Here is a 19,860-nt window from a genome sequence, read left to right as displayed (position 1 = left end):
CTAAAATCAGAAAGAATTGAATTCAATGTTTTTTGTTCATTTTGCTTGTTTGTCGGATTTTGGGATGGACTCTTTGGCTTTGCTTTTCTTCTCCTCATTGGATTTTTCATGTTCAAAGTTGCAGAAGCCAGATTACAAGCTCATTTTGGTTCAACTTCAGCAACTGTGCATTGCATTGCCATGTAATGTGATGCAATGCTATCTTTCTAGCTCTCCCTTTTTACTTCCTTTTGGATAAACAGACATATTAGGCAAGCATTTTGGAGCTTTCACCTAAATAACTACAGGTGGTGAGATAAGCTGCACAATATAATTGACCTTTCAGTATATTGTTGCACACACACCATCTATTTAGCAAATGCCCTTGTTATCAACAGCAGCCTTTTAAACTCACCTGAGCTAACAGGTATGTGCGCTGGTTACTCTGCTGCGCTTAAAATTTCTTTTTTGGTTTGCTACAATGCCTTTTCTGAAACGTTGTCTCCTTCTGCTGGAACACTGACTTCTTTCATTTAATGCCTGCAGACTATAAAAGAGAACCCAACCCAAAAAGTTTGGTTGATTAGTCTGTGGCATTCTGTTAAACTGTTGCTTATGGCGGTCTCTGTGAGCTTCTCAGCGACATTCAGCCAGCCAGGTATCCTGCCTGCAGTAGATGGAATGTGGCAATGGAACGCTGGCTGCGCGTGTCATAATAGGCTCTGAGCCTTTATATACCTGTGCACAGCAGCAGCCACCTTCAGTCTGCTGCTGGACAGCCAGCAGCAGCAGCAGCAGGAGAGGTATGTAATCAGGAGCCCTCCTGCTAAGGGTAGACAGCTGCTCGTTCCACCCCACCCCCCGCCTTAATTGGTTCTCCTCCCTTCCAACGGTGTTGAGGCGGGTGGGAACAGCAGGGGGTGAAGGTGCTGTGTTTAAAGAGGTGGAGTTATGCAGATCTAAAACGCGTGGATTGCAGCAGCAGCAAGCCGAAAAGTGCAGGCATGTAAGGGATCTAGAGGTTGACAACATGTCTTCTTAACGGGAGTCCAGGAGCTCATCTCCACAAATGGACTTTTCAGGATCCTTGGGTGGCTCCGTAGTTTGAAACCAATTCTGGTTATCGCTTCTCGGCCTTTTGGCTAAGATCAAGTGTAGTATCTGTTCTTATCAGTTTAATATCTGATACGTCCCCTATCTGGGGACCATATATTAAATGGATTTTTAGAACAGGGAGATGGAAAAAGAGCTTGCTCTGTCCACTCCACGCATTGACCTGGTATTGCAGTATCTCCAGGACCGGTGCACCCCTTCTTTAATGCAGTTTCTAAAATCAGAAAGAATTGAATTCAATGTTTTTTGTTCATTTTGCTTGTTTGTCGGATTTTGGGATGGACTCTTTGGCTTTGCTTTTCTTCTCCTCATTGGATTTTTCATGTTCAAAGTTGCAGAAGCCAGATTACAAGCTCATTTTGGTTCAACTTCAGCAACTGTGCATTGCATTGCCATGTAATGTGATGCAATGCTATCTTTCTAGCTCTCCCTTTTTACTTCCTTTTGGATAAACAGACATATTAGGCAAGCATTTTGGAGCTTTCACCTAAATAACTACAGGTGGTGAGATAAGCTGCACAATATAATTGACCTTTCAGTATATTGTTGCACAAACACCATCTATTTAGCAAATGCCCTTGTTATCAACAGCAGCCTTTTAAACTCACCTGAGCTAACAGGTATGTGCGCTGGTTACTCTGCTGCGCTTAAAATTTCTTTTTTGGTTTGCTACAATGCCTTTTCTGAAACGTTGTCTCCTTCTGCTGGAACACTGACTTCTTTCATTTAATGCCTGCAGACTATAAAAGAGAACCCAACCCAAAAAGTTTGGTTGATTAGTCTGTGGCATTCTGTTAAACTGTTGCTTATGGCGGTCTCTGTGAGCTTCTCAGCGACATTCAGCCAGCCAGGTATCCTGCCTGCAGTAGATGGAATGTGGCAATGGAACGCTGGCTGCGCGTGTCATAATAGGCTCTGAGCCTTTATATACCTGTGCACAGCAGCAGCCACCTTCAGTCTGCTGCTGGACAGCCAGCAGCAGCAGCAGCAGGAGAGGTATGTAATCAGGAGCCCTCCTGCTAAGGGTAGACAGCTGCTCGTTCCACCCCACCCCCCGCCTTAATTGGTTCTCCTCCCTTCCAATGGTGTTGAGGCGGGTGGGAACAGCAGGGGGTGAAGGTGCTGTGTTTAAAGAGGTGGAGTTATGCAGATCTAAAACGCGTGGATTGCAGCAGCAGCAAGCCGAAAAGTGCAGGCATGTAAGGGATCTAGAGGTTGACAACATGTCTTCTTAACGGGAGTCCAGGAGCTCATCTCCACAAATGGACTTTTCAGGATCCTTGGGTGGCTCCGTAGTTTGAAACCAATTCTGGTTATCGCTTCTCGGCCTTTTGGCTAAGATCAAGTGTAGTATCTGTTCTTATCAGTTTAATATCTGATACGTCCCCTATCTGGGGACCATATATTAAATGGATTTTTAGAACAGGGAGATGGAAAAAGAGCTTGCTCTGTCCACTCCACGCATTGACCTGGTATTGCAGTATCTCCAGGACCGGTGCACCCCTTCTTTAATGCAGTTTCTAAAATCAGAAAGAATTGAATTCAATGTTTTTTGTTCATTTTGCTTGTTTGTCGGATTTTGGGATGGACTCTTTGGCTTTGCTTTTCTTCTCCTCATTGGATTTTTCATGTTCAAAGTTGCAGAAGCCAGATTACAAGCTCATTTTGGTTCAACTTCAGCAACTGTGCATTGCATTGCCATGTAATGTGATGCAATGCTATCTTTCTAGCTCTCCCTTTTTACTTCCTTTTGGATAAACAGACATATTAGGCAAGCATTTTGGAGCTTTCACCTAAATAACTACAGGTGGTGAGATAAGCTGCACAATATAATTGACCTTTCAGTATATTGTTGCACACACACCATCTATTTAGCAAATGCCCTTGTTATCAACAGCAGCCTTTTAAACTCACCTGAGCTAACAGGTATGTGCGCTGGTTACTCTGCTGCGCTTAAAATTTCTTTTTTGGTTTGCTACAATGCCTTTTCTGAAACGTTGTCTCCTTCTGCTGGAACACTGACTTCTTTCATTTAATGCCTGCAGACTATAAAAGAGAACCCAACCCAAAAAGTTTGGTTGATTAGTCTGTGGCATTCTGTTAAACTGTTGCTTATGGCGGTCTCTGTGAGCTTCTCAGCGACATTCAGCCAGCCAGGTATCCTGCCTGCAGTAGATGGAAAGTGGCAATGGAACGCTGGCTGCGCGTGTCATAATAGGCTCTGAGCCTTTATATACCTGTGCACAGCAGCAGCCACCTTCAGTCTGCTGCTGGACAGCCAGCAGCAGCAGCAGCAGGAGAGGTATGTAATCAGGAGCCCTCCTGCTAAGGGTAGACAGCTGCTCGTTCCACCCCACCCCCCGCCTTAATTGGTTCTCCTCCCTTCCAACGGTGTTGAGGCGGGTGGGAACAGCAGGGGGTGAAGGTGCTGTGTTTAAAGAGGTGGAGTTATGCAGATCTAAAACGCGTGGATTGCAGCAGCAGCAAGCCGAAAAGTGCAGGCATGTAAGGGATCTAGAGGTTGACAACATGTCTTCTTAACGGGAGTCCAGGAGCTCATCTCCACAAATGGACTTTTCAGGATCCTTGGGTGGCTCCGTAGTTTGAAACCAATTCTGGTTATCGCTTCTCGGCCTTTTGGCTAAGATCAAGTGTAGTATCTGTTCTTATCAGTTTAATATCTGATACGTCCCCTATCTGGGGACCATATATTAAATGGATTTTTAGAACAGGGAGATGGAAAAAGAGCTTGCTCTGTCCACTCCACGCATTGACCTGGTATTGCAGTATCTCCAGGACCGGTGCACCCCTTCTTTAATGCAGTTTCTAAAATCAGAAAGAATTGAATTCAATGTTTTTTGTTCATTTTGCTTGTTTGTCGGATTTTGGGATGGACTCTTTGGCTTTGCTTTTCTTCTCCTCATTGGATTTTTCATGTTCAAAGTTGCAGAAGCCAGATTACAAGCTCATTTTGGTTCAACTTCAGCAACTGTGCATTGCATTGCCATGTAATGTGATGCAATGCTATCTTTCTAGCTCTCCCTTTTTACTTCCTTTTGGATAAACAGACATATTAGGCAAGCATTTTGGAGCTTTCACCTAAATAACTACAGGTGGTGAGATAAGCTGCACAATATAATTGACCTTTCAGTATATTGTTGCACACACACCATCTATTTAGCAAATGCCCTTGTTATCAACAGCAGCCTTTTAAACTCACCTGAGCTAACAGGTATGTGCGCTGGTTACTCTGCTGCGCTTAAAATTTCTTTTTTGGTTTGCTACAATGCCTTTTCTGAAACGTTGTCTCCTTCTGCTGGAACACTGACTTCTTTCATTTAATGCCTGCAGACTATAAAAGAGAACCCAACCCAAAAAGTTTGGTTGATTAGTCTGTGGCATTCTGTTAAACTGTTGCTTATGGCGGTCTCTGTGAGCTTCTCAGCGACATTCAGCCAGCCAGGTATCCTGCCTGCAGTAGATGGAAAGTGGCAATGGAACGCTGGCTGCGCGTGTCATAATAGGCTCTGAGCCTTTATATACCTGTGCACAGCAGCAGCCACCTTCAGTCTGCTGCTGGACAGCCAGCAGCAGCAGCAGCAGGAGAGGTATGTAATCAGGAGCCCTCCTGCTAAGGGTAGACAGCTGCTCGTTCCACCCCACCCCCCGCCTTAATTGGTTCTCCTCCCTTCCAACGGTGTTGAGGCGGGTGGGAACAGCAGGGGGTGAAGGTGCTGTGTTTAAAGAGGTGGAGTTATGCAGATCTAAAACGCGTGGATTGCAGCAGCAGCAAGCCGAAAAGTGCAGGCATGTAAGGGATCTAGAGGTTGACAACATGTCTTCTTAACGGGAGTCCAGGAGCTCATCTCCACAAATGGACTTTTCAGGATCCTTGGGTGGCTCCGTAGTTTGAAACCAATTCTGGTTATCGCTTCTCGGCCTTTTGGCTAAGATCAAGTGTAGTATCTGTTCTTATCAGTTTAATATCTGATACGTCCCCTATCTGGGGACCATATATTAAATGGATTTTTAGAACAGGGAGATGGAAAAAGAGCTTGCTCTGTCCACTCCACGCATTGACCTGGTATTGCAGTATCTCCAGGACCGGTGCACCCCTTCTTTAATGCAGTTTCTAAAATCAGAAAGAATTGAATTCAATGTTTTTTGTTCATTTTGCTTGTTTGTCGGATTTTGGGATGGACTCTTTGGCTTTGCTTTTCTTCTCCTCATTGGATTTTTCATGTTCAAAGTTGCAGAAGCCAGATTACAAGCTCATTTTGGTTCAACTTCAGCAACTGTGCATTGCATTGCCATGTAATGTGATGCAATGCTATCTTTCTAGCTCTCCCTTTTTACTTCCTTTTGGATAAACAGACATATTAGGCAAGCATTTTGGAGCTTTCACCTAAATAACTACAGGTGGTGAGATAAGCTGCACAATATAATTGACCTTTCAGTATATTGTTGCACACACACCATCTATTTAGCAAATGCCCTTGTTATCAACAGCAGCCTTTTAAACTCACCTGAGCTAACAGGTATGTGCGCTGGTTACTCTGCTGCGCTTAAAATTTCTTTTTTGGTTTGCTACAATGCCTTTTCTGAAACGTTGTCTCCTTCTGCTGGAACACTGACTTCTTTCATTTAATGCCTGCAGACTATAAAAGAGAACCCAACCCAAAAAGTTTGGTTGATTAGTCTGTGGCATTCTGTTAAACTGTTGCTTATGGCGGTCTCTGTGAGCTTCTCAGCGACATTCAGCCAGCCAGGTATCCTGCCTGCAGTAGATGGAAAGTGGCAATGGAACGCTGGCTGCGCGTGTCATAATAGGCTCTGAGCCTTTATATACCTGTGCACAGCAGCAGCCACCTTCAGTCTGCTGCTGGACAGCCAGCAGCAGCAGCAGCAGGAGAGGTATGTAATCAGGAGCCCTCCTGCTAAGGGTAGACAGCTGCTCGTTCCACCCCACCCCCCGCCTTAATTGGTTCTCCTCCCTTCCAACGGTGTTGAGGCGGGTGGGAACAGCAGGGGGTGAAGGTGCTGTGTTTAAAGAGGTGGAGTTATGCAGATCTAAAACGCGTGGATTGCAGCAGCAGCAAGCCGAAAAGTGCAGGCATGTAAGGGATCTAGAGGTTGACAACATGTCTTCTTAACGGGAGTCCAGGAGCTCATCTCCACAAATGGACTTTTCAGGATCCTTGGGTGGCTCCGTAGTTTGAAACCAATTCTGGTTATCGCTTCTCGGCCTTTTGGCTAAGATCAAGTGTAGTATCTGTTCTTATCAGTTTAATATCTGATACGTCCCCTATCTGGGGACCATATATTAAATGGATTTTTAGAACAGGGAGATGGAAAAAGAGCTTGCTCTGTCCACTCCACGCATTGACCTGGTATTGCAGTATCTCCAGGACCGGTGCACCCCTTCTTTAATACAGTTTCTAAAATCAGAAAGAATTGAATTCAATGTTTTTTGTTCATTTTGCTTGTTTGTCGGATTTTGGGATGGACTCTTTGGCTTTGCTTTTCTTCTCCTCATTGGATTTTTCATGTTCAAAGTTGCAGAAGCCAGATTACAAGCTCATTTTGGTTCAACTTCAGCAACTGTGCATTGCATTGCCATGTAATGTGATGCAATGCTATCTTTCTAGCTCTCCCTTTTTACTTCCTTTTGGATAAACAGACATATTAGGCAAGCATTTTGGAGCTTTCACCTAAATAACTACAGGTGGTGAGATAAGCTGCACAATATAATTGACCTTTCAGTATATTGTTGCACACACACCATCTATTTAGCAAATGCCCTTGTTATCAACAGCAGCCTTTTAAACTCACCTGAGCTAACAGGTATGTGCGCTGGTTACTCTGCTGCGCTTAAAATTTCTTTTTTGGTTTGCTACAATGCCTTTTCTGAAACGTTGTCTCCTTCTGCTGGAACACTGACTTCTTTCATTTAATGCCTGCAGACTATAAAAGAGAACCCAACCCAAAAAGTTTGGTTGATTAGTCTGTGGCATTCTGTTAAACTGTTGCTTATGGCGGTCTCTGTGAGCTTCTCAGCGACATTCAGCCAGCCAGGTATCCTGCCTGCAGTAGATGGAATGTGGCAATGGAACGCTGGCTGCGCGTGTCATAATAGGCTCTGAGCCTTTATATACCTGTGCACAGCAGCAGCCACCTTCAGTCTGCTGCTGGACAGCCAGCAGCAGCAGCAGCAGGAGAGGTATGTAATCAGGAGCCCTCCTGCTAAGGGTAGACAGCTGCTCGTTCCACCCCACCCCCCGCCTTAATTGGTTCTCCTCCCTTCCAACGGTGTTGAGGCGGGTGGGAACAGCAGGGGGTGAAGGTGCTGTGTTTAAAGAGGTGGAGTTATGCAGATCTAAAACGCGTGGATTGCAGCAGCAGCAAGCCGAAAAGTGCAGGCATGTAAGGGATCTAGAGGTTGACAACATGTCTTCTTAACGGGAGTCCAGGAGCTCATCTCCACAAATGGACTTTTCAGGATCCTTGGGTGGCTCCGTAGTTTGAAACCAATTCTGGTTATCGCTTCTCGGCCTTTTGGCTAAGATCAAGTGTAGTATCTGTTCTTATCAGTTTAATATCTGATACGTCCCCTATCTGGGGACCATATATTAAATGGATTTTTAGAACAGGGAGATGGAAAAAGAGCTTGCTCTGTCCACTCCACGCATTGACCTGGTATTGCAGTATCTCCAGGACCGGTGCACCCCTTCTTTAATGCAGTTTCTAAAATCAGAAAGAATTGAATTCAATGTTTTTTGTTCATTTTGCTTGTTTGTCGGATTTTGGGATGGACTCTTTGGCTTTGCTTTTCTTCTCCTCATTGGATTTTTCATGTTCAAAGTTGCAGAAGCCAGATTACAAGCTCATTTTGGTTCAACTTCAGCAACTGTGCATTGCATTGCCATGTAATATGATGCAATGCTATCTTTCTAGCTCTCCCTTTTTACTTCCTTTTGGATAAACAGACATATTAGGCAAGCATTTTGGAGCTTTCACCTAAATAACTACAGGTGGTGAGATAAGCTGCACAATATAATTGACCTTTCAGTATATTGTTGCACACACACCATCTATTTAGCAAATGCCCTTGTTATCAACAGCAGCCTTTTAAACTCACCTGAGCTAACAGGTATGTGCGCTGGTTACTCTGCTGCGCTTAAAATTTCTTTTTTGGTTTGCTACAATGCCTTTTCTGAAACGTTGTCTCCTTCTGCTGGAACACTGACTTCTTTCATTTAATGCCTGCAGACTATAAAAGAGAACCCAACCCAAAAAGTTTGGTTGATTAGTCTGTGGCATTCTGTTAAACTGTTGCTTATGGCGGTCTCTGTGAGCTTCTCAGCGACATTCAGCCAGCCAGGTATCCTGCCTGCAGTAGATGGAATGTGGCAATGGAACGCTGGCTGCGCGTGTCATAATAGGCTCTGAGCCTTTATATACCTGTGCACAGCAGCAGCCACCTTCAGTCTGCTGCTGGACAGCCAGCAGCAGCAGCAGCAGGAGAGGTATGTAATCAGGAGCCCTCCTGCTAAGGGTAGACAGCTGCTCGTTCCACCCCACCCCCCGCCTTAATTGGTTCTCCTCCCTTCCAACGGTGTTGAGGCGGGTGGGAACAGCAGGGGGTGAAGGTGCTGTGTTTAAAGAGGTGGAGTTATGCAGATCTAAAACGCGTGGATTGCAGCAGCAGCAAGCCGAAAAGTGCAGGCATGTAAGGGATCTAGAGGTTGACAACATGTCTTCTTAACGGGAGTCCAGGAGCTCATCTCCACAAATGGACTTTTCAGGATCCTTGGGTGGCTCCGTAGTTTGAAACCAATTCTGGTTATCGCTTCTCGGCCTTTTGGCTAAGATCAAGTGTAGTATCTGTTCTTATCAGTTTAATATCTGATACGTCCCCTATCTGGGGACCATATATTAAATGGATTTTTAGAACAGGGAGATGGAAAAAGAGTTTGCTCTGTCCACTCCACGCATTGACCTGGTATTGCAGTATCTCCAGGACCGGTGCACCCCTTCTTTAATGCAGTTTCTAAAATCAGAAAGAATTGAATTCAATGTTTTTTGTTCATTTTGCTTGTTTGTCGGATTTTGGGATGGACTCTTTGGCTTTGCTTTTCTTCTCCTCATTGGATTTTTCATGTTCAAAGTTGCAGAAGCCAGATTACAAGCTCATTTTGGTTCAACTTCAGCAACTGTGCATTGCATTGCCATGTAATGTGATGCAATGCTATCTTTCTAGCTCTCCCTTTTTACTTCCTTTTGGATAAACAGACATATTAGGCAAGCATTTTGGAGCTTTCACCTAAATAACTACAGGTGGTGAGATAAGCTGCACAATATAATTGACCTTTCAGTATATTGTTGCACACACACCATCTATTTAGCAAATGCCCTTGTTATCAACAGCAGCCTTTTAAACTCACCTGAGCTAACAGGTATGTGCGCTGGTTACTCTGCTGCGCTTAAAATTTCTTTTTTGGTTTGCTACAATGCCTTTTCTGAAACGTTGTCTCCTTCTGCTGGAACACTGACTTCTTTCATTTAATGCCTGCAGACTATAAAAGAGAACCCAACCCAAAAAGTTTGGTTGATTAGTCTGTGGCATTCTGTTAAACTGTTGCTTATGGCGGTCTCTGTGAGCTTCTCAGCGACATTCAGCCAGCCAGGTATCCTGCCTGCAGTAGATGGAATGTGGCAATGGAACGCTGGCTGCGCGTGTCATAATAGGCTCTGAGCCTTTATATACCTGTGCACAGCAGCAGCCACCTTCAGTCTGCTGCTGGACAGCCAGCAGCAGCAGCAGCAGGAGAGGTATGTAATCAGGAGCCCTCCTGCTAAGGGTAGACAGCTGCTCGTTCCACCCCACCCCCCGCCTTAATTGGTTCTCCTCCCTTCCAACGGTGTTGAGGCGGGTGGGAACAGCAGGGGGTGAAGGTGCTGTGTTTAAAGAGGTGGAGTTATGCAGATCTAAAACGCGTGGATTGCAGCAGCAGCAAGCCGAAAAGTGCAGGCATGTAAGGGATCTAGAGGTTGACAACATGTCTTCTTAACGGGAGTCCAGGAGCTCATCTCCACAAATGGACTTTTCAGGATCCTTGGGTGGCTCCGTAGTTTGAAACCAATTCTGGTTATCGCTTCTCGGCCTTTTGGCTAAGATCAAGTGTAGTATCTGTTCTTATCAGTTTAATATCTGATACGTCCCCTATCTGGGGACCATATATTAAATGGATTTTTAGAACAGGGAGATGGAAAAAGAGCTTGCTCTGTCCACTCCACGCATTGACCTGGTATTGCAGTATCTCCAGGACCGGTGCACCCCTTCTTTAATGCAGTTTCTAAAATCAGAAAGAATTGAATTCAATGTTTTTTGTTCATTTTGCTTGTTTGTCGGATTTTGGGATGGACTCTTTGGCTTTGCTTTTCTTCTCCTCATTGGATTTTTCATGTTCAAAGTTGCAGAAGCCAGATTACAAGCTCATTTTGGTTCAACTTCAGCAACTGTGCATTGCATTGCCATGTAATGTGATGCAATGCTATCTTTCTAGCTCTCCCTTTTTACTTCCTTTTGGATAAACAGACATATTAGGCAAGCATTTTGGAGCTTTCACCTAAATAACTACAGGTGGTGAGATAAGCTGCACAATATAATTGACCTTTCAGTATATTGTTGCACACACACCATCTATTTAGCAAATGCCCTTGTTATCAACAGCAGCCTTTTAAACTCACCTGAGCTAACAGGTATGTGCGCTGGTTACTCTGCTGCGCTTAAAATTTCTTTTTTGGTTTGCTACAATGCCTTTTCTGAAACGTTGTCTCCTTCTGCTGGAACACTGACTTCTTTCATTTAATGCCTGCAGACTATAAAAGAGAACCCAACCCAAAAAGTTTGGTTGATTAGTCTGTGGCATTCTGTTAAACTGTTGCTTATGGCGGTCTCTGTGAGCTTCTCAGCGACATTCAGCCAGCCAGGTATCCTGCCTGCAGTAGATGGAATGTGGCAATGGAACGCTGGCTGCGCGTGTCATAATAGGCTCTGAGCCTTTATATACCTGTGCACAGCAGCAGCCACCTTCAGTCTGCTGCTGGACAGCCAGCAGCAGCAGCAGCAGGAGAGGTATGTAATCAGGAGCCCTCCTGCTAAGGGTAGACAGCTGCTCGTTCCACCCCACCCCCCGCCTTAATTGGTTCTCCTCCCTTCCAACGGTGTTGAGGCGGGTGGGAACAGCAGGGGGTGAAGGTGCTGTGTTTAAAGAGGTGGAGTTATGCAGATCTAAAACGCGTGGATTGCAGCAGCAGCAAGCCGAAAAGTGCAGGCATGTAAGGGATCTAGAGGTTGACAACATGTCTTCTTAACGGGAGTCCAGGAGCTCATCTCCACAAATGGACTTTTCAGGATCCTTGGGTGGCTCCGTAGTTTGAAACCAATTCTGGTTATCGCTTCTCGGCCTTTTGGCTAAGATCAAGTGTAGTATCTTTCGAAAAGGCGGTTTTGGATGTTGGCCGCCCTAGTAGATTGATACATTATGCACACTGGGGTTTAGGCGCTTGTTAGTACGCCAGGTGGCTAATATAGTCATCTGGTGGAAAGCATGGCCCCCCAGGATCGACGCCATTGGGCCGGGGAAGATCGAAAGCCCGAAGTGTGAAGTGCCCCAGGAGTGGTGACCCTGGGGTGTCTTAACTCACTGGGATTGGGAACCCCACTTGAGTTTATGGCACATTTGCACAAGCACTTCAAATTTTCTTTCTTCGCACACACCCTTATTCCGGGCCTTCTGGCCTTAGGATGGGGAATTTTTCAATTCCCGGTCGAAGGTCCGGGCAGTATTATACTGTGAAACCTTCACTATTTATTTAATTTCTTTGTCACTGTGTGTCCACTTATTCACGTGTGTCACGTCCTACTAGGATTTTGTCGGGATGCGGTTCCCTTACGGGTTCCTCTCTTGGCAGGTCTAGGGGGGGAGTGTGTGGCCATCAGGTTCCGCTCCCCCCTGAACCCCCCTGGCTCTCCTCTTTCGGGAGGAGAGCGTTGTTGGCTCCCCTCTTCCGGGAGGGGAGCACAGTCTTTGGCTCGCAGTGCCTTGCTCGGGTGATAACTCGGGCAGGTGCTGGGGGTAAGATTGGGTCGCCTCTGGCTTCGGCTGGAGGTGGCTTTTTGTCCCTGTTCCTCGCTGTGGCCTTTTGGCTCGGAGGGACGGGGAATGGTTTGGGGGACCCTTCTCCTTTTGGAGAGGGTTTCAAGAAGACCAGCATCCTAGTGCACTTTTTTTGTGGCACTTGTCACTTTTTTAAGCGCACTCGGGTTTTGTACACGAATTCGGGCTTTCGATAAAAAAAATCTGTTCTTATCAGTTTAATATCTGATACGTCCCCTATCTGGGGACCATATATTAAATGGATTTTTAGAACAGGGAGATGGAAAAAGAGCTTGCTCTGTCCACTCCACGCATTGACCTGGTATTGCAGTATCTCCAGGACCGGTGCACCCCTTCTTTAATGCAGTTTCTAAAATCAGAAAGAATTGAATTCAATGTTTTTTGTTCATTTTGCTTGTTTGTCGGATTTTGGGATGGACTCTTTGGCTTTGCTTTTCTTCTCCTCATTGGATTTTTCATGTTCAAAGTTGCAGAAGCCAGATTACAAGCTCATTTTGGTTCAACTTCAACAACTGTGCATTGCATTGCCATGTAATGTGATGCAATGCTATCTTTCTAGCTCTCCCTTTTTACTTCCTTTTGGATAAACAGACATATTAGGCAAGCATTTTGGAGCTTTCACCTAAATAACTACAGGTGGTGAGATAAGCTGCACAATATAATTGACCTTTCAGTATATTGTTGCACACACACCATCTATTTAGCAAATGCCCTTGTTATCAACTGCAGCCTTTTAAACTCACCTGAGCTAACAGGTATGTGCGCTGGTTACTCTGCTGCGCTTAAAATTTCTTTTTTGGTTTGCTACAATGCCTTTTCTGAAACGTTGTCTCCTTCTGCTGGAACACTGACTTCTTTCATTTAATGCCTGCAGACTATAAAAGAGAACCCAACCCAAAAAGTTTGGTTGATTAGTCTGTGGCATTCTGTTAAACTGTTGCTTATGGCGGTCTCTGTGAGCTTCTCAGCGACATTCAGCCAGCCAGGTATCCTGCCTGCAGTAGATGGAATGTGGCAATGGAACGCTGGCTGCGCGTGTCATAATAGGCTCTGAGCCTTTATATACCTGTGCACAGCAGCAGCCACCTTCAGTCTGCTGCTGGACAGCCAGCAGCAGCAGCAGCAGGAGAGGTATGTAATCAGGAGCCCTCCTGCTAAGGGTAGACAGCTGCTCGTTCCACCCCACCCCCCGCCTTAATTGGTTCTCCTCCCTTCCAACGGTGTTGAGGCGGGTGGGAACAGCAGGGGGTGAAGGTGCTGTGTTTAAAGAGGTGGAGTTATGCAGATCTAAAACGCGTGGATTGCAGCAGCAGCAAGCCGAAAAGTGCAGGCATGTAAGGGATCTAGAGGTTGACAACATGTCTTCTTAACGGGAGTCCAGGAGCTCATCTCCACAAATGGACTTTTCAGGATCCTTGGGTGGCTCCGTAGTTTGAAACCAATTCTGGTTATCGCTTCTCGGCCTTTTGGCTAAGATCAAGTGTAGTATCTGTTCTTATCAGTTTAATATCTGATACGTCCCCTATCTGGGGACCATATATTAAATGGATTTTTAGAACAGGGAGATGGAAAAAGAGCTTGCTCTGTCCACTCCACGCATTGACCTGGTATTGCAGTATCTCCAGGACCGGTGCACCCCTTCTTTAATGCAGTTTCTAAAATCAGAAAGAATTGAATTCAATGTTTTTTGTTCATTTTGCTTGTTTGTCGGATTTTGGGATGGACTCTTTGGCTTTGCTTTTCTTCTCCTCATTGGATTTTTCATGTTCAAAGTTGCAGAAGCCAGATTACAAGCTCATTTTGGTTCAACTTCAGCAACTGTGCATTGCATTGCCATGTAATGTGATGCAATGCTATCTTTCTAGCTCTCCCTTTTTACTTCCTTTTGGATAAACAGACATATTAGGCAAGCATTTTGGAGCTTTCACCTAAATAACTACAGGTGGTGAGATAAGCTGCACAATATAATTGACCTTTCAGTATATTGTTGCACACACACCATCTATTTAGCAAATGCCCTTGTTATCAACAGCAGCCTTTTAAACTCACCTGAGCTAACAGGTATGTGCGCTGGTTACTCTGCTGCGCTTAAAATTTCTTTTTTGGTTTGCTACAATGCCTTTTCTGAAACGTTGTCTCCTTCTGCTGGAACACTGACTTCTTTCATTTAATGCCTGCAGACTATAAAAGAGAACCCAACCCAAAAAGTTTGGTTGATTAGTCTGTGGCATTCTGTTAAACTGTTGCTTATGGCGGTCTCTGTGAGCTTCTCAGCGACATTCAGCCAGCCAGGTATCCTGCCTGCAGTAGATGGAATGTGGCAATGGAACGCTGGCTGCGCGTGTCATAATAGGCTCTGAGCCTTTATATACCTGTGCACAGCAGCAGCCACCTTCAGTCTGCTGCTGGACAGCCAGCAGCAGCAGCAGCAGGAGAGGTATGTAATCAGGAGCCCTCCTGCTAAGGGTAGACAGCTGCTCGTTCCACCCCACCCCCCGCCTTAATTGGTTCTCCTCCCTTCCAACGGTGTTGAGGCGGGTGGGAACAGCAGGGGGTGAAGGTGCTGTGTTTAAAGAGGTGGAGTTATGCAGATCTAAAACGCGTGGATTGCAGCAGCAGCAAGCCGAAAAGTGCAGGCATGTAAGGGATCTAGAGGTTGACAACATGTCTTCTTAACGGGAGTCCAGGAGCTCATCTCCACAAATGGACTTTTCAGGATCCTTGGGTGGCTCCGTAGTTTGAAACCAATTCTGGTTATCGCTTCTCGGCCTTTTGGCTAAGATCAAGTGTAGTATCTGTTCTTATCAGTTTAATATCTGATACGTCCCCTATCTGGGGACCATATATTAAATGGATTTTTAGAACAGGGAGATGGAAAAAGAGCTTGCTCTGTCCACTCCACGCATTGACCTGGTATTGCAGTATCTCCAGGACCGGTGCACCCCTTCTTTAATGCAGTTTCTAAAATCAGAAAGAATTGAATTCAATGTTTTTTGTTCATTTTGCTTGTTTGTCGGATTTTGGGATGGACTCTTTGGCTTTGCTTTTCTTCTCCTCATTGGATTTTTCATGTTCAAAGTTGCAGAAGCCAGATTACAAGCTCATTTTGGTTCAACTTCAGCAACTGTGCATTGCATTGCCATGTAATGTGATGCAATGCTATCTTTCTAGCTCTCCCTTTTTACTTCCTTTTGGATAAACAGACATATTAGGCAAGCATTTTGGAGCTTTCACCTAAATAACTACAGGTGGTGAGATAAGCTGCACAATATAATTGACCTTTCAGTATATTGTTGCACACACACCATCTATTTAGCAAATGCCCTTGTTATCAACAGCAGCCTTTTAAACTCACCTGAGCTAACAGGTATGTGCGCTGGTTACTCTGCTGCGCTTAAAATTTCTTTTTTGGTTTGCTACAATGCCTTTTCTGAAACGTTGTCTCCTTCTGCTGGAACACTGACTTCTTTCATTTAATGCCTGCAGACTATAAAAGAGAACCCAACCCAAAAAGTTTGGTTGATTAGTCTGTGGCATTCTGTTAAACTGTTGCTTATGGCGGTCTCTGTGAGCTTCTCAGCGACATTCAGCCAGCCAGGTATCCTGCCTGCAGTAGATGGAATGTGGCAATGGAACGCTGGCTGCGCGTGTCATAATAGGCTCTGAGCCTTTATATACCTGTGCACAGCAGCAGCCACCTTCAGTCTGCTGCTGGACAGCCAGCAGCAGCAGCAGCAGGAGAGGTATGTAATCAGGAGCCCTCCTGCTAAGGGTAGACAGCTGCTCGTTCCACCCCACCCCCCGCCTTAATTGGTTCTCCTCCCTTCCAACGGTGTTGAGGCGGGTGGGAACAGCAGGGGGTGAAGGTGCTGTGTTTAAAGAGGTGGAGTTATGCAGATCTAAAACGCGTGGATTGCAGCAGCAGCAAGCCGAAAAGTGCAGGCATGTAAGGGATCTAGAGGTTGACAACATGTCTTCTTAACGGGAGTCCAGGAGCTCATCTCCACAAATGGACTTTTCAGGATCCTTGGGTGGCTCCGTAGTTTGAAACCAATTCTGGTTATCGCTTCTCGGCCTTTTGGCTAAGATCAAGTGTAGTATCTGTTCTTATCAGTTTAATATCTGATACGTCCCCTATCTGGGGACCATATATTAAATGGATTTTTAGAACAGGGAGATGGAAAAAGAGCTTGCTCTGTCCACTCCACGCATTGACCTGGTATTGCAGTATCTCCAGGACCGGTGCACCCCTTCTTTAATGCAGTTTCTAAAATCAGAAAGAATTGAATTCAATGTTTTTTGTTCATTTTGCTTGTTTGTCGGATTTTGGGATGGACTCTTTGGCTTTGCTTTTCTTCTCCTCATTGGATTTTTCATGTTCAAAGTTGCAGAAGCCAGATTACAAGCTCATTTTGGTTCAACTTCAGCAACTGTGCATTGCATTGCCATGTAATGTGATGCAATGCTATCTTTCTAGCTCTCCCTTTTTACTTCCTTTTGGATAAACAGACATATTAGGCAAGCATTTTGGAGCTTTCACCTAAATAACTACAGGTGGTGAGATAAGCTGCACAATATAATTGACCTTTCAGTATATTGTTGCACACACACCATCTATTTAGCAAATGCCCTTGTTATCAACAGCAGCCTTTTAAACTCACCTGAGCTAACAGGTATGTGCGCTGGTTACTCTGCTGCGCTTAAAATTTCTTTTTTGGTTTGCTACAATGCCTTTTCTGAAACGTTGTCTCCTTCTGCTGGAACACTGACTTCTTTCATTTAATGCCTGCAGACTATAAAAGAGAACCCAACCCAAAAAGTTTGGTTGATTAGTCTGTGGCATTCTGTTAAACTGTTGCTTATGGCGGTCTCTGTGAGCTTCTCAGCGACATTCAGCCAGCCAGGTATCCTGCCTGCAGTAGATGGAATGTGGCAATGGAACGCTGGCTGCGCGTGTCATAATAGGCTCTGAGCCTTTATATACCTGTGCACAGCAGCAGCCACCTTCAGTCTGCTGCTGGACAGCCAGCAGCAGCAGCAGCAGGAGAGGTATGTAATCAGGAGCCCTCCTGCTAAGGGTAGACAGCTGCTCGTTCCACCCCACCCCCCGCCTTAATTGGTTCTCCTCCCTTCCAACGGTGTTGAGGCGGGTGGGAACAGCAGGGGGTGAAGGTGCTGTGTTTAAAGAGGTGGAGTTATGCAGATCTAAAACGCGTGGATTGCAGCAGCAGCAAGCCGAAAAGTGCAGGCATGTAAGGGATCTAGAGGTTGACAACATGTCTTCTTAACGGGAGTCCAGGAGCTCATCTCCACAAATGGACTTTTCAGGATCCTTGGGTGGCTCCGTAGTTTGAAACCAATTCTGGTTATCGCTTCTCGGCCTTTTGGCTAAGATCAAGTGTAGTATCTGTTCTTATCAGTTTAATATCTGATACGTCCCCTATCTGGGGACCATATATTAAATGGATTTTTAGAACAGGGAGATGGAAAAAGAGCTTGCTCTGTCCACTCCACGCATTGACCTGGTATTGCAGTATCTCCAGGACCGGTGCACCCCTTCTTTAATGCAGTTTCTAAAATCAGAAAGAATTGAATTCAATGTTTTTTGTTCATTTTGCTTGTTTGTCGGATTTTGGGATGGACTCTTTGGCTTTGCTTTTCTTCTCCTCATTGGATTTTTCATGTTCAAAGTTGCAGAAGCCAGATTACAAGCTCATTTTGGTTCAACTTCAGCAACTGTGCATTGCATTGCCATGTAATGTGATGCAATGCTATCTTTCTAGCTCTCCCTTTTTACTTCCTTTTGGATAAACAGACATATTAGGCAAGCATTTTGGAGCTTTCACCTAAATAACTACAGGTGGTGAGATAAGCTGCACAATATAATTGACCTTTCAGTATATTGTTGCACACACACCATCTATTTAGCAAATGCCCTTGTTATCAACAGCAGCCTTTTAAACTCACCTGAGCTAACAGGTATGTGCGCTGGTTACTCTGCTGCGCTTAAAATTTCTTTTTTGGTTTGCTACAATGCCTTTTCTGAAACGTTGTCTCCCTCTGCTGGAACACTGACTTCTTTCATTTAATGCCTGCAGACTATAAAAGAGAACCCAACCCAAAAAGTTTGGTTGATTAGTCTGTGGCATTCTGTTAAACTGTTGCTTATGGCGGTCTCTGTGAGCTTCTCAGCGACATTCAGCCAGCCAGGTATCCTGCCTGCAGTAGATGGAATGTGGCAATGGAACGCTGGCTGCGCGTGTCATAATAGGCTCTGAGCCTTTATATACCTGTGCACAGCAGCAGCCACCTTCAGTCTGCTGCTGGACAGCCAGCAGCAGCAGCAGCAGGAGAGGTATGTAATCAGGAGCCCTCCTGCTAAGGGTAGACAGCTGCTCGTTCCACCCCACCCCCCGCCTTAATTGGTTCTCCTCCCTTCCAACGGTGTTGAGGCGGGTGGGAACAGCAGGGGGTGAAGGTGCTGTGTTTAAAGAGGTGGAGTTATGCAGATCTAAAACGCGTGGATTGCAGCAGCAGCAAGCCGAAAAGTGCAGGCATGTAAGGGATCTAGAGGTTGACAACATGTCTTCTTAACGGGAGTCCAGGAGCTCATCTCCACAAATGGACTTTTCAGGATCCTTGGGTGGCTCCGTAGTGTGAAACCAATTCTGGTTATCGCTTCTCGGCCTTTTGGCTAAGATCAAGTGTAGTATCTGTTCTTATCAGTTTAATATCTGATACGTCCCCTATCTGGGGACCATATATTAAATGGATTTTTAGAACAGGGAGATGGAAAAAGAGCTTGCTCTGTCCACTCCACGCATTGACCTGGTATTGCAGTATCTCCAGGACCGGTGCACCCCTTCTTTAATGCAGTTTCTAAAATCAGAAAGAATTGAATTCAATGTTTTTTGTTCATTTTGCTTGTTTGTCGGATTTTGGGATGGACTCTTTGGCTTTGCTTTTCTTCTCCTCATTGGATTTTTCATGTTCAAAGTTGCAGAAGCCAGATTACAAGCTCATTTTGGTTCAACTTCAGCAACTGTGCATTGCATTGCCATGTAATGTGATGCAATGCTATCTTTCTAGCTCTCCCTTTTTACTTCCTTTTGGATAAACAGACATATTAGGCAAGCATTTTGGAGCTTTCACCTAAATAACTACAGGTGGTGAGATAAGCTGCACAATATAATTGACCTTTCAGTATATTGTTGCACACACACCATCTATTTAGCAAATGCCCTTGTTATCAACAGCAGCCTTTTAAACTCACCTGAGCTAACAGGTATGTGCGCTGGTTACTCTGCTGCGCTTAAAATTTCTTTTTTGGTTTGCTACAATGCCTTTTCTGAAACGTTGTCTCCTTCTGCTGGAACACTGACTTCTTTCATTTAATGCCTGCAGACTATAAAAGAGAACCCAACCCAAAAAGTTTGGTTGATTAGTCTGTGGCATTCTGTTAAACTGTTGCTTATGGCGGTCTCTGTGAGCTTCTCAGCGACATTCAGCCAGCCAGGTATCCTGCCTGCAGTAGATGGAATGTGGCAATGGAACGCTGGCTGCGCGTGTCATAATAGGCTCTGAG

General features: G+C 45.1%; 13 non-coding genes and 2 pseudogenes across 13 annotated transcripts; all 15 read left to right on the top strand.

The window, feature by feature from the left end:
- The first annotated feature begins 1,101 nt into the window (after positions 1 to 1,101).
- LOC141194201 (U2 spliceosomal RNA) lies at positions 1,102 to 1,292 on the top strand. Its single transcript, XR_012266990.1, has one exon. It is a non-coding gene; the product is annotated as a U2 spliceosomal RNA (small nuclear RNA).
- A 1,115-nt stretch (positions 1,293 to 2,407) lies between these two features.
- On the top strand, positions 2,408 to 2,598 carry LOC141194200 (U2 spliceosomal RNA). Its single transcript, XR_012266989.1, has one exon. It is a non-coding gene; the product is annotated as a U2 spliceosomal RNA (small nuclear RNA).
- A 1,115-nt stretch (positions 2,599 to 3,713) lies between these two features.
- Positions 3,714 to 3,904, top strand: LOC141194199 (U2 spliceosomal RNA). Its single transcript, XR_012266988.1, has one exon. It is a non-coding gene; the product is annotated as a U2 spliceosomal RNA (small nuclear RNA).
- A 1,115-nt stretch (positions 3,905 to 5,019) lies between these two features.
- On the top strand, positions 5,020 to 5,210 carry LOC141194198 (U2 spliceosomal RNA). The gene has a single exon (XR_012266987.1). It is a non-coding gene; the product is annotated as a U2 spliceosomal RNA (small nuclear RNA).
- A 1,115-nt stretch (positions 5,211 to 6,325) lies between these two features.
- On the top strand, positions 6,326 to 6,516 carry LOC141194197 (U2 spliceosomal RNA). The gene has a single exon (XR_012266986.1). It is a non-coding gene; the product is annotated as a U2 spliceosomal RNA (small nuclear RNA).
- A 1,115-nt stretch (positions 6,517 to 7,631) lies between these two features.
- On the top strand, positions 7,632 to 7,822 carry LOC141194196 (U2 spliceosomal RNA). The gene has a single exon (XR_012266985.1). It is a non-coding gene; the product is annotated as a U2 spliceosomal RNA (small nuclear RNA).
- Positions 7,823 to 8,937: 1,115 nt separating this feature from the next.
- On the top strand, positions 8,938 to 9,128 carry LOC141194301 (U2 spliceosomal RNA). Its single transcript, XR_012267086.1, has one exon. It is a non-coding gene; the product is annotated as a U2 spliceosomal RNA (small nuclear RNA).
- A 1,115-nt stretch (positions 9,129 to 10,243) lies between these two features.
- On the top strand, positions 10,244 to 10,434 carry LOC141194195 (U2 spliceosomal RNA). Its single transcript, XR_012266984.1, has one exon. It is a non-coding gene; the product is annotated as a U2 spliceosomal RNA (small nuclear RNA).
- Positions 10,435 to 11,549: 1,115 nt separating this feature from the next.
- On the top strand, positions 11,550 to 11,641 carry LOC141193797 (U2 spliceosomal RNA; annotated as a pseudogene).
- A 789-nt stretch (positions 11,642 to 12,430) lies between these two features.
- LOC141193632 (U2 spliceosomal RNA) lies at positions 12,431 to 12,610 on the top strand (annotated as a pseudogene).
- A 1,115-nt stretch (positions 12,611 to 13,725) lies between these two features.
- Positions 13,726 to 13,916, top strand: LOC141194194 (U2 spliceosomal RNA). The gene has a single exon (XR_012266983.1). It is a non-coding gene; the product is annotated as a U2 spliceosomal RNA (small nuclear RNA).
- Positions 13,917 to 15,031: 1,115 nt separating this feature from the next.
- Positions 15,032 to 15,222, top strand: LOC141194193 (U2 spliceosomal RNA). The gene has a single exon (XR_012266982.1). It is a non-coding gene; the product is annotated as a U2 spliceosomal RNA (small nuclear RNA).
- Positions 15,223 to 16,337: 1,115 nt separating this feature from the next.
- LOC141194189 (U2 spliceosomal RNA) lies at positions 16,338 to 16,528 on the top strand. Its single transcript, XR_012266980.1, has one exon. It is a non-coding gene; the product is annotated as a U2 spliceosomal RNA (small nuclear RNA).
- A 1,115-nt stretch (positions 16,529 to 17,643) lies between these two features.
- LOC141194188 (U2 spliceosomal RNA) lies at positions 17,644 to 17,834 on the top strand. Its single transcript, XR_012266979.1, has one exon. It is a non-coding gene; the product is annotated as a U2 spliceosomal RNA (small nuclear RNA).
- A 1,115-nt stretch (positions 17,835 to 18,949) lies between these two features.
- Positions 18,950 to 19,140, top strand: LOC141194187 (U2 spliceosomal RNA). The gene has a single exon (XR_012266978.1). It is a non-coding gene; the product is annotated as a U2 spliceosomal RNA (small nuclear RNA).
- The last annotated feature ends 720 nt before the right edge of the window (positions 19,141 to 19,860 follow it).

Source organism: Phyllobates terribilis, unplaced genomic scaffold (genome assembly GCF_046119375.1).
Source record: "Phyllobates terribilis strain yellow unplaced genomic scaffold, ASM4611937v1 Scaffold_66__1_contigs__length_7565176, whole genome shotgun sequence".
Lineage (NCBI taxonomy): Eukaryota > Metazoa > Chordata > Amphibia > Anura > Dendrobatidae > Phyllobates > Phyllobates terribilis.
Note: the sequence above shows the minus strand (reverse complement) of the source record. Positions and strands in the feature narration are given on the sequence as shown.